Source organism: Salvelinus alpinus, chromosome 18 (assembly GCF_045679555.1).
Source record: "Salvelinus alpinus chromosome 18, SLU_Salpinus.1, whole genome shotgun sequence".
Classification (NCBI taxonomy): Eukaryota; Metazoa; Chordata; class Actinopteri; order Salmoniformes; family Salmonidae; genus Salvelinus; species Salvelinus alpinus.
In genome coordinates, this window is record NC_092103.1 from 32,090,502 (window position 1) to 32,100,015 (window position 9,514).

At 45.1% G+C, this 9,514-nt stretch overlaps 1 long non-coding RNA gene across 1 annotated transcript; it reads left to right on the top strand.

Moving 5' to 3' along the window:
• Window positions 1–1,138: 1,138 nt before the first annotated feature.
• On the top strand, window positions 1,139–6,275 carry LOC139544674 (uncharacterized). Its single transcript, XR_011668917.1, has 2 exons — window positions 1,139–1,281; window positions 5,592–6,275. It is a non-coding gene; the product is annotated as an uncharacterized lncRNA (long non-coding RNA).
• The last annotated feature ends 3,239 nt before the right edge of the window (window positions 6,276–9,514 follow it).

The following is a 9,514-nucleotide window of genomic DNA, read 5'->3' on the forward strand; positions in this document are numbered from 1 at the left end:
GTCTTATCTTGATTGTAGTCCGGTTGAGTGCTGCAAGGACAGACCTAGTTAAGCTGCAGCTGGCCCAGAACAGAGCGGCACGTTTTGCTCTTTATTGTAATCAGAGGGCTGATATAAATACTATTGCATTCCAGTCTCTCTTGGTTAAGAGTTGAGAGACTGACTGCATCACTTCTTCTTTTTATAAGAAACATTAATGTGTTGAAATTCCCAAATTGTTTGCATAGTCAACTTACACACAGCTCTGACACACACACTTACCCCAACAGAACAAATTCAAGAAAGCGTACAGTATTATATAAAGCCATTATTGCATGGAACTCCGTTCCATCTCATATTGCTCAAGTGAACAGCAAACCTGGTTCCAAAAACAGATAAAGTAACACCTCAAGGCACAACACCTCTCCCCTATTTGACCTAGATAATTTGCGTGTCTGTATTGATATGAAGGCTATGTGTGCCTTTTGTAAAAAAAAAAAATTTTAAGTAATGTTTCATGTGGACCCCAGGACGAGTAGCTGCTGCTTTTGCAACAGCTAATGGGGATCCTAATAAAATACCAAATACATAGCTAGCCTAATGCCCAGTAGTGGCAGATAGCGGATGTTTTCTTCAGTCTCCTCTTCTCAAGGCTTCTCCTCCTGCTCTTACAACAGCCCCACAGCACCACTCTCTGGACACAGTGTGTAAATCATCTACAAACAGACTGACCAAAGCCCTGTGATACATCTGGTAATAGTGCCATACTGTTGTTTTGCTATTAACTTAATTTAAAGACTATACAAATCCCTTTGTTAAGTTGTGACAGAAACAGCAATCGTCCTGCTAGCTGAGTTATCAAGCCGAAGTGGTTTGAACACTCTTCTTCAATTGTATGAAAACAAAACAAGACATACTGCAAGTTTGGAAGGGGACAAAAAGCTATTGCTCATCGTTCCTCTATTTAAGTCTCAGGTAATGACATGTTGATGTTGTGGTTCCTGGATGGGGTAGGAAGGAGCAAGTACATCTTGTAATATACAGGATTTCTAGACTAGCTCTGTCAGAAGTCAGTGATGTCATCCTGAGTTGGAGTGCTGATAAGGAAATTGCCGGTTTGTGGCTGGCCATGTCATGTTGATCTGTGAACACGCACGCACATACACACATCAGAGAGCGTGGGTGGTGTTATGTTGCATGGGAGAGGAATGTACAGTTTATTTAACGTCCTGTCATTCAACAGGATGTTCTCAGCGGGGTCACTGTGTTCTAAAGAGATGGAACCTGTAGAAAGTGGGAAAGGTAACAATGACTAAACTTTGTTTTGCTTAGTCAATTAAATGAATAGTGACGTGTGTGTCTGTGTTTTCGAGTCTGCAGAGTATGAAGTAGATGGAGATACACTTACTTTTGAGGCTCTTTGCTCCACTTTAGATTATTAAAAAACAAATATAAGTTACAGTATTTATATGTGTATAGCTGTATGTTTGTTGTGTGAAAATATGCTGTATTTACGGTGCAAAATAAATGGACCCTTAACACCACTAGAGGATGTTATCACTCAGGTTGTAGAAAAGCTCCCTGGTCCTAAACTCTCTATCATTTAAAAACCAATTTTCTCATTCAGCTTATTATTAAAAGAGGACATCATTTTGCCTTTGATCGTGATTTCACAGCGTCTCTTTACCTCATTGGTCGTAATGAGAGATGCACACAAACACTGATTATTATGGGATGGAATGAAGCAGTCAGGGCTTCGTGTTCGGGGCTCAGCTCTACCTCCCTAAATCAGGTCTGACGCCTCCTGGGGTGATGCCCAAATTGCCATTACACTAAAGGCTTCTCTCTCTCTCTCTCTCTCTCTCTCTCTCTCTCTCTCTCTCTCTCTCTCTCTCTCTCTCTCTCTCTCGCGCTCTCGCTCTCGCTCTCTCTCGCGCTCTCGCTCTCTCTCTCTCTCTCTCTCTCTCTCTCTCTCTCTCTCTCTCTCTCTCTCTCTCTCTCTCTCTCTCTCTCTCTCTCTCTCTCTCTCTCTCTCTCTCTCTCTCTCTCTCTCTCTCTCTCTCTCTCTCTCTCTCTCTCTCATTTTTATGTGTCTGTGTCCAGTATGAAGGAAGTGAGAGGTAGTTTCGCAAGCCAATGCTAACTAGACTAGAGCAATGTGCTAGCAGATACACATAGACTTCCTGTCATCTGACTATGAGGAAGTAGATAAAGGGCATCATTGCCAAAATCCCTTTAAGCAGCATAAGAGCTCCAGTGCTGTGTCTATAGAGGCTATTGACTTTTCAGGGAAAGAGAGAGAGACCGCCATGCCACCCTGAGCCTGCCAAGTTTCCTTTCCTCAGCATCACTGTTATGACCTGTACTGTCCTCTAAACAATTAACTAATGACATCTCCATCCTGATCTGTAATGGAAACGGGGAACATTTTTTTAACTGAAAACAGTGGCTGTTACTGGTCGCCATAGTTGGTGGAAAGATGCTATAGGCTACCTCACCTGTCAAAATATATAAAGTTCAATGAAGGTAATCATTGACGGGAAAGGAAATGGTTGTGTTTTGAGACATTCAAATGACATGGCTTACATAAGTAGAGAACATGAAAGAGTCATAGATATCGTAGCTCTGAGGGTATAGCTGTGCTCTGTCTTTTCCCAGAGTCAGTGTCAGCTGAGGTTAGAGAACTAGAACAACCTCCCAGCCAGTCAGCCCATCTCTGCCCATACCCCCGCCAGCCCAGTCAGTCCATCTCTGCCCATACCCCCGCCAGCCCAGTCAGTCCATCTCTGCCCATACCCCCGCCAGCCCAGTCAGTCCATCTCTGCCCATACCCCCGCCAGCCCAGTCAGTCCATCTCTGCCCATACCCCCGCCAGCCCAGTCAGTCCATCTCTGCCCATACCCCCGCCAGCCCAGTCAGTCCATCTCTGTCCATAACCCCGCCAGCCCAGTCAGTCCATCTCTGCCCATTCCCCCGCCAGCCCAGTCAGTCCATCTCTGCCCATAACCCCGCCAGCCCAGTCAGTCCATCTCTGTCCATAACCCCGCCAGCCCAGTCAGTCCATCTCTGTCCATAACCCCGCCAGCCCAGTCAGTCCATCTCTGCCCATAACCCCGCCAGCCCAGTCAGTCCATCTCTGCCCATACCCCCGCCAGCCCAGTCAGTCCATCTCTGCCCATAACCCTGCCAGCCCAGTCAGTCCACCCTAACATAGCTCTGCCTAATGGAAACATGTCTCCAGCATAGAGCTGCAGACACAACACTGAGTTCAGCAGGAGGGAAGACAGTCAACGACGGGATGCCTTCAACACACACGTGCATCCCACGCACACACACACTGAAGGGCATGCATAGCGTGGTGCCTGTGACTAATGCCCTGATAAAATAGGTCTGACAGTGTTTGTCTGCCTGTACACTCTTAAAAATAAAGCTTAAAGTTGGAACCAAATAAGGTTCTTCAGAGTGAGGCCATAGGGGAACCATTTAAGGTTCTCTGAAGAACCTTAAATGGGATGGTTCTTTCTTCTTTGAAGAACCACACACACTCAACATATTATCAGCATATTTCCCAGGGTGCTTTTCGAGTGGATTTTAGAGTTACCAGTACCACCCATGACTGTGTTTGCTAGTGACAGAGACATTGTCGTTCCATTCATATGTTTTCAGTCGTGTGGCCTTTATCAAGTGAGATCCTAAGTGAATGTGTTATCATTCTAAATAAATTATTCAACACAAATCAATACATATTTCACAAGGCTTTATTTGGAGGGCCTAGTTTTACCCTAATACAGTGGCCTGAAACTCATGGTTTACAGGCCACATCAGGCCGCTGCCTTGCAAAGTCATGTGTAATTCCTATTGGAATCCAGCCAGAGCGGGGATATCCAACATTCAATATTCACCTGGCAGACCATCAGAATGACTGTCATGGTAGGGAAGACTAAGATATGAGACTTCCTAAAGCATCTCAACTGGAACAACCATTTCAGTAACGGGTAAATTAAGTCCAAGTAACAGATTGGTTTAGTTTAAAAATCTTTATTTCATTTGAGTAGCATAACATCAATTTATCAATCAATGAAAAATAAATTGATATTGAAACAAACATTCAAAAAAATCTACATGGAATACAGCATGCTGGGAAATATGATATTGATGTGTGTAGTTTTTGTTCAACCCCGGTTTATATACACCAAACAAAGGGTTATTTTATACCACTGAGTGTTAATTTAACTATTTGCAGTGTTTTAAATGCCCAGTGCAATCAAAAAATAGATTTTCCTTTTATATATATTTCCACACTATGAGGCACTTTCAGTGTAAGAGCTGTTTGAAAAGACCTGCCTGAAATTTCAGCCTGTTTTGATGGGATGGAGTTTTGGCCTGCTTGGTGACATTAGGTTTGGAACTCTTTCTTATTGGTCTATTAATTAATTTACCCCACCTGGTGATGCAAAAGTTCTCCAAGGAACCTTAAGAGCTGAGGAAGAACCATTTAAGAACGTTCCTTTTTTTGTGTAGGTCACAGTCTGCATAGCTTACCGTATATTATGAGGTAGGTCGGCCCAAACCAGTGGTGTAAAGTACGTATGTAAAAATACTTTAAAGTACTACTTAAGTCATTTTTGGGAAACATTTTACATTTATGTTTTTGACAACTTTTCCAATTCACGCACTTATCAAGAGAACATTCCTGGTCATCCCTACAGCCTCTGATCTGGCGGACTCACTAAACACAAATGCTTCCTTTGTAAATTATGTCTGAGTGTTGGAGTGAGCTTGTTATGCTCGTTAAAATGAGTGGACCAAGATGCAGCGTGGTATGGTTCCATCGTCTTTATTTGGAAGTGAAACTCACAGAAAACAATAAAGCGCGAAAACGTGAAGCTAATGTAGTGCTAGCAGGCAACTATACATAGACAAGATCCCACAAAGCACAATGGGGAAATGGCTGCCTAAATATGATCCCCAATCAGAGACAACGATAAACAGCTGCCTCTGATTGGGAACCATACCAGGCCAACATAGATATATAATCACCTAGATAACCCACCCTAGTCACACCCCGACCTAACCAACATAGAGAATAAAAGGCTCTCTATGGTTAGGGCGTGACAGTACCCCCCCCCCCCAAAGGTGCGGACTCCGACCGCAAAACCTGACTCAATAGGGGAGGGTCCAGGTGGGCATCTACCGTCGGGGGCGGCTCCGGTGCGGGGCGAAGTACCCACTCCGCTCGCGGATACGTCAACTTCAATGGCGTGACAGAGCCCCTGGCTATCCGTAAAATAATAAAACAAGAAAATGATGCTGTCTGGTTTGCTAAATATAAGGAATGTGATATTATTTATACTTTTACTTTTGATACTTAAGTATATTTTAGCAATTACATTTACTTTTGATACTTAAGTATATTTAACTCAAGTAGAATTTTACTGGGTGACTTTTACTTCAGTCATTTTCTATTAAGGTATCTTTACTTTAACTCAAGTATGACAATTCTGTACTTTTTCCACAACTGGCATAAACTAATGTACTGTATAATTCTTTGGCCCTGTAAAAAGGATGACCACTAACTACAACTTTCTTTGATCATTTGTTTTTGTCTTTAGAAACCTTGGGGTGACAAGCCATGTTTTCCTTCTAACTACATGCACTCAGTCTCTATCCTCATATGAACTATACAGAGATAGAGACAAGTAGCTAGCCTCCCCATCCCTAACCTCCCCCCTCCGCTCCATCGCTTGGGAGACACATCAGTTTTGTCAGCTCCATGGGGGCGCAGGCGGGCACTCTTTGCTGTGCTGCTGTGACCCACATCGTGACCAGGGAGATGCCAGTATCAGGAAGATGGGCGTCCCACGTACCATCCATGCCCAGTCCCTCACCCCGCCCTGCCTGCTTTAGTACTTCCATCTCAGAGCTAGTGCTCTCCTACAGTGCTGCAGTGCTTTAAGTACAGTGACAAGAAAAGTATGTGAACCATTTGGAAATACCTGGATATCTGCATAAATTGGTCATAAAATTTGGTCTGATCTTCATCTAGGTCACAACAATAGACAAATACAGCCTGCTTAAACTAATAACACACAAACAATTATACGTTTTCATGTCTTTATTGAACACACTGTGTAAACATTCACATAAACATGGATTTAATAACTGGTTGACCCTACTTTGGCACGCACACACACACACACACACCTCTTTCAATAGTTTAAATGTTTTAACATTTTTACAACACACATACCTGTCATGTTCTTTCCTGTACTTGAATACTTATTAAATTATGTTTTCATAGTCAGTTGTTTCATTTGTTTATTATCTCATTTAGACTTAATCTGCTTATTTTCTCCCTACACCTTTGCAAACACATTCTCTTCCTAATTCGTTTTTTTTCCACCTGTATTTTGTCAGGTGAGTGAACATGGTGGTAAACTGTACTATTTGTATGGACCCTAGGTTACCCTTTCCCTTTGTTATCAGACTAATTGTATGTCGTATAACCTTAATTAGTGCTCCCGCTCACCTGATGTACCATGCCAGGTGTGTATAATACTGACATTAATGGGAGAGGGAAGGGGTTTTAAGGTGTGGTCTTTACTTCCAAATATCACTTAAATATAACTTCCAAATGAAGAGAGATAATGATACATAAAGTAAGCTGGGGGAAAAATGCAATTTTATTGACAACAGTGGATGGTTCTTAAAATAACCTTTGTGTCAGGGGGCTCTTAAAAGAGCTGTTTCACTCCACGGCATACTGCTATGGGACTTTACCTGCTGGCAATGAGAAGTAGGTGGTCAGCTTCTCCCTCACCTGGAGTGCCTGTCTGGGGGCGTTGTTGGCACCTGCCCTGGTGACATCAGGTAGGTGACCATTTGGCGTGCCCATCTCCATCCGGAGCGGCTCCTGGAATGACCTCCGCAGGTAGTTGTGGAGAACACATGTGGCCTTCACGCAGGCATCGACATTTGAGGGGCTGAGACCAAGCACTCCGATACATTCTCCACCGGGCTGCCAGAATCCCAAAGGTGCATTCAACAACTAACCTTGCCCTGGACAATCGTTTGTTAAAGATCCTTACAGGCTTTGGCAATGGCAGCTGGCGTCCAGCATAGAGCCTCATGAGGTTGGGTCTCAAAGGGAAGGCCTTGTCACCGACGAAGACGTGGGGAACTGTCACGCCCTGACCTTAGAGAGCCTTTTTATTCTCTATTTTGGTTAGGTCAGGGTGTGACTAGGGTGGGTACTCTAGTTTTTGTATTTCTAGGTTGGCCTCGTATGGTTCCCAATCAGAGGCAGCTGTCTATCGTTGTCTCTGATTGGGGATCATATTTAGGCAGCCTTTTTTCCACCTGTTGTGTGTGGTATCTTGTTTATGTATTGTTGCTTGTGAGCACTGCATAGCTTCATGTTTGTTCTGTTCTGTATTGTTTTGGTGAGTTTCATTTATTAAACATGTGGAACTCACGCTCACGTATGAATGGAACGACAATGTCTCTGTCACTAGCAAACACTCCTACGCACGCTGCGCCTTGGTCCATTTATTCTACAGACGATCTTGACAGAAGATCCCACCACCCCAGGACCAAGCAGCGTGCCCAGGAGGACCAGACATCCTGGACGTGGGAGGAAATCCTGGCCGGAAAGGATTGCCTTCCATGGGAGCAGACGGAAGCAGCGAGGGAGGGACAGCGACGACACCGGGGTTCGCGGCCACGACGTAGGCCCAAGAAGCAGCCTCAAAAAAAAAATTGGGGGGAGGCACACGGGGTGGTCGGCGGAGCCGAGAGGTGAACCAGAGCCAGTCCACACGGGGTGGTCGGCGGAGCCGAGGGGTGAACCAGAGCCAGTCTGGGAGAGGAAAGTGAACTTGGAGGGGAGTGAAGGGAGTGAATCAGAGACAGTCAGTGAGTTGATGGGGAAATTGGAGGAGAGAGTTATGAGAGAGCTGTTGTGTTGGTGCATGAGGCACGACATTCGCCCTAAGGAGCGTGTCCTCAGTTTAATGCCACCTGAGTCAGCTCTCCGTACTCGTCATGAGGAGTGTGCTATCCGTCTGGTGAAGACTACCGGTTCCATGCACCAGGTCTCCAGTACGCCTTTCCAGACCTGCACGTCCTGTGCCAGCTCTCTGCACTCACTTTGAGGAGCGTGCTATCGTTCCGGTACAATGTGTGCCGGTTCTACGCACCGTGTCTCCAGTGCGCCTCCACAGCCCGGTACGTCCTGTGCCATCTGTCCAGGACACGTTGTGCCAGCTCTACACTCCAGACCTCCAGTGCGCCTCCACAGCCCGGTACGTCCTGTGCCGGCTCCACGCTCCAGGCCTCTCCAGGCCTCCAGGCCTCCCCAGCCCGGTACGTCGTGTGCCAGCTCCACGCACCCAGCCTCCAGTGCGTCTCCCCAGCCCGGTACGTCCTGTGCCGGCTCCACGCACCCAGCCTCCAGTGCGTCTCCCCAGCCCGGTACGCCCTGTGCCAGCTCCACGCACCAGGCCTCCTGTGCGTCTCCCCAGCCCGGTAAGTCCTGTGCCGGCTCCACGCTCCAGGCCTCCTGTGCGTCTCCCCAGCCAGGCATGTATTTACCAACCAGACAGTCCCAAATGGCTTGTTCCACAGAGGGGACAATGCCTGCCACCGTAGACCATCCAACTCGGAAGCTGAATCCGATGGTCCTGTAGGAGTCCCCTGTCGCCAAGAATCTGAAATATAAATCTAAATAATTATCAATATTGTGTGTAACTTGAATTCCACCCACATATTCTATCTACTCATATAGCTACCTCATTACTGTTTATTATGCTCTACTAATTATATTGTAATACTCATCAACCATCATTAACAATGCCTTGAAACAGTACAATTCAGTCTATGACTATATCAATAAACTGTAGCCCAGGCCAACTCTACTCTTAGAAATAATGGTACTATCTACTTAAAAGGGTTCTCCGGCTGTCCCCATAGGAGAACCCCTTGGAGAACCATTTTTTGGTTCCAGGTCGTACCGTTTTTGGTTCCAGGTAGAACCCTTTTGGTTCCAAGTAGAACACTATTGGGTTCCATGTATAACCTTTTCCACAAAGGGTTATACCTGGAACCAAAAAGGGTTATCCTATGGGGAAAGCAGAAGGACACTTTTGGAACCTTTTTCACTAAGAGTGTATGTGAGTCCAATAAGAATGTAATGAATGACTGTAACTGTCTTGAACAACAATGGGTCCTGGAGAAGACTAGCCTACCTTCATCAGTGCAGAATGCACCTCAACTTTCTTTTCATTTGGTAACATTGCATAATTAAAAAAGGATTATAAACCAACTTTGGTTTATTAACCAACTTTTACATTCTGTAAAAGTACATCTGATATCAAGTAGGGACTATTAACTAGAGAGCCCTTTAGCTAGCTAGGTTGCACATAAAAACAATGTATCAAATATCAATCAATTATGGTATCAAAGGCTTTAAAAATGAACTAGAATTTAGCTTACCGGAGACAAATCGCCAGGCGTTCAACTGGGCTGATGGACTCCC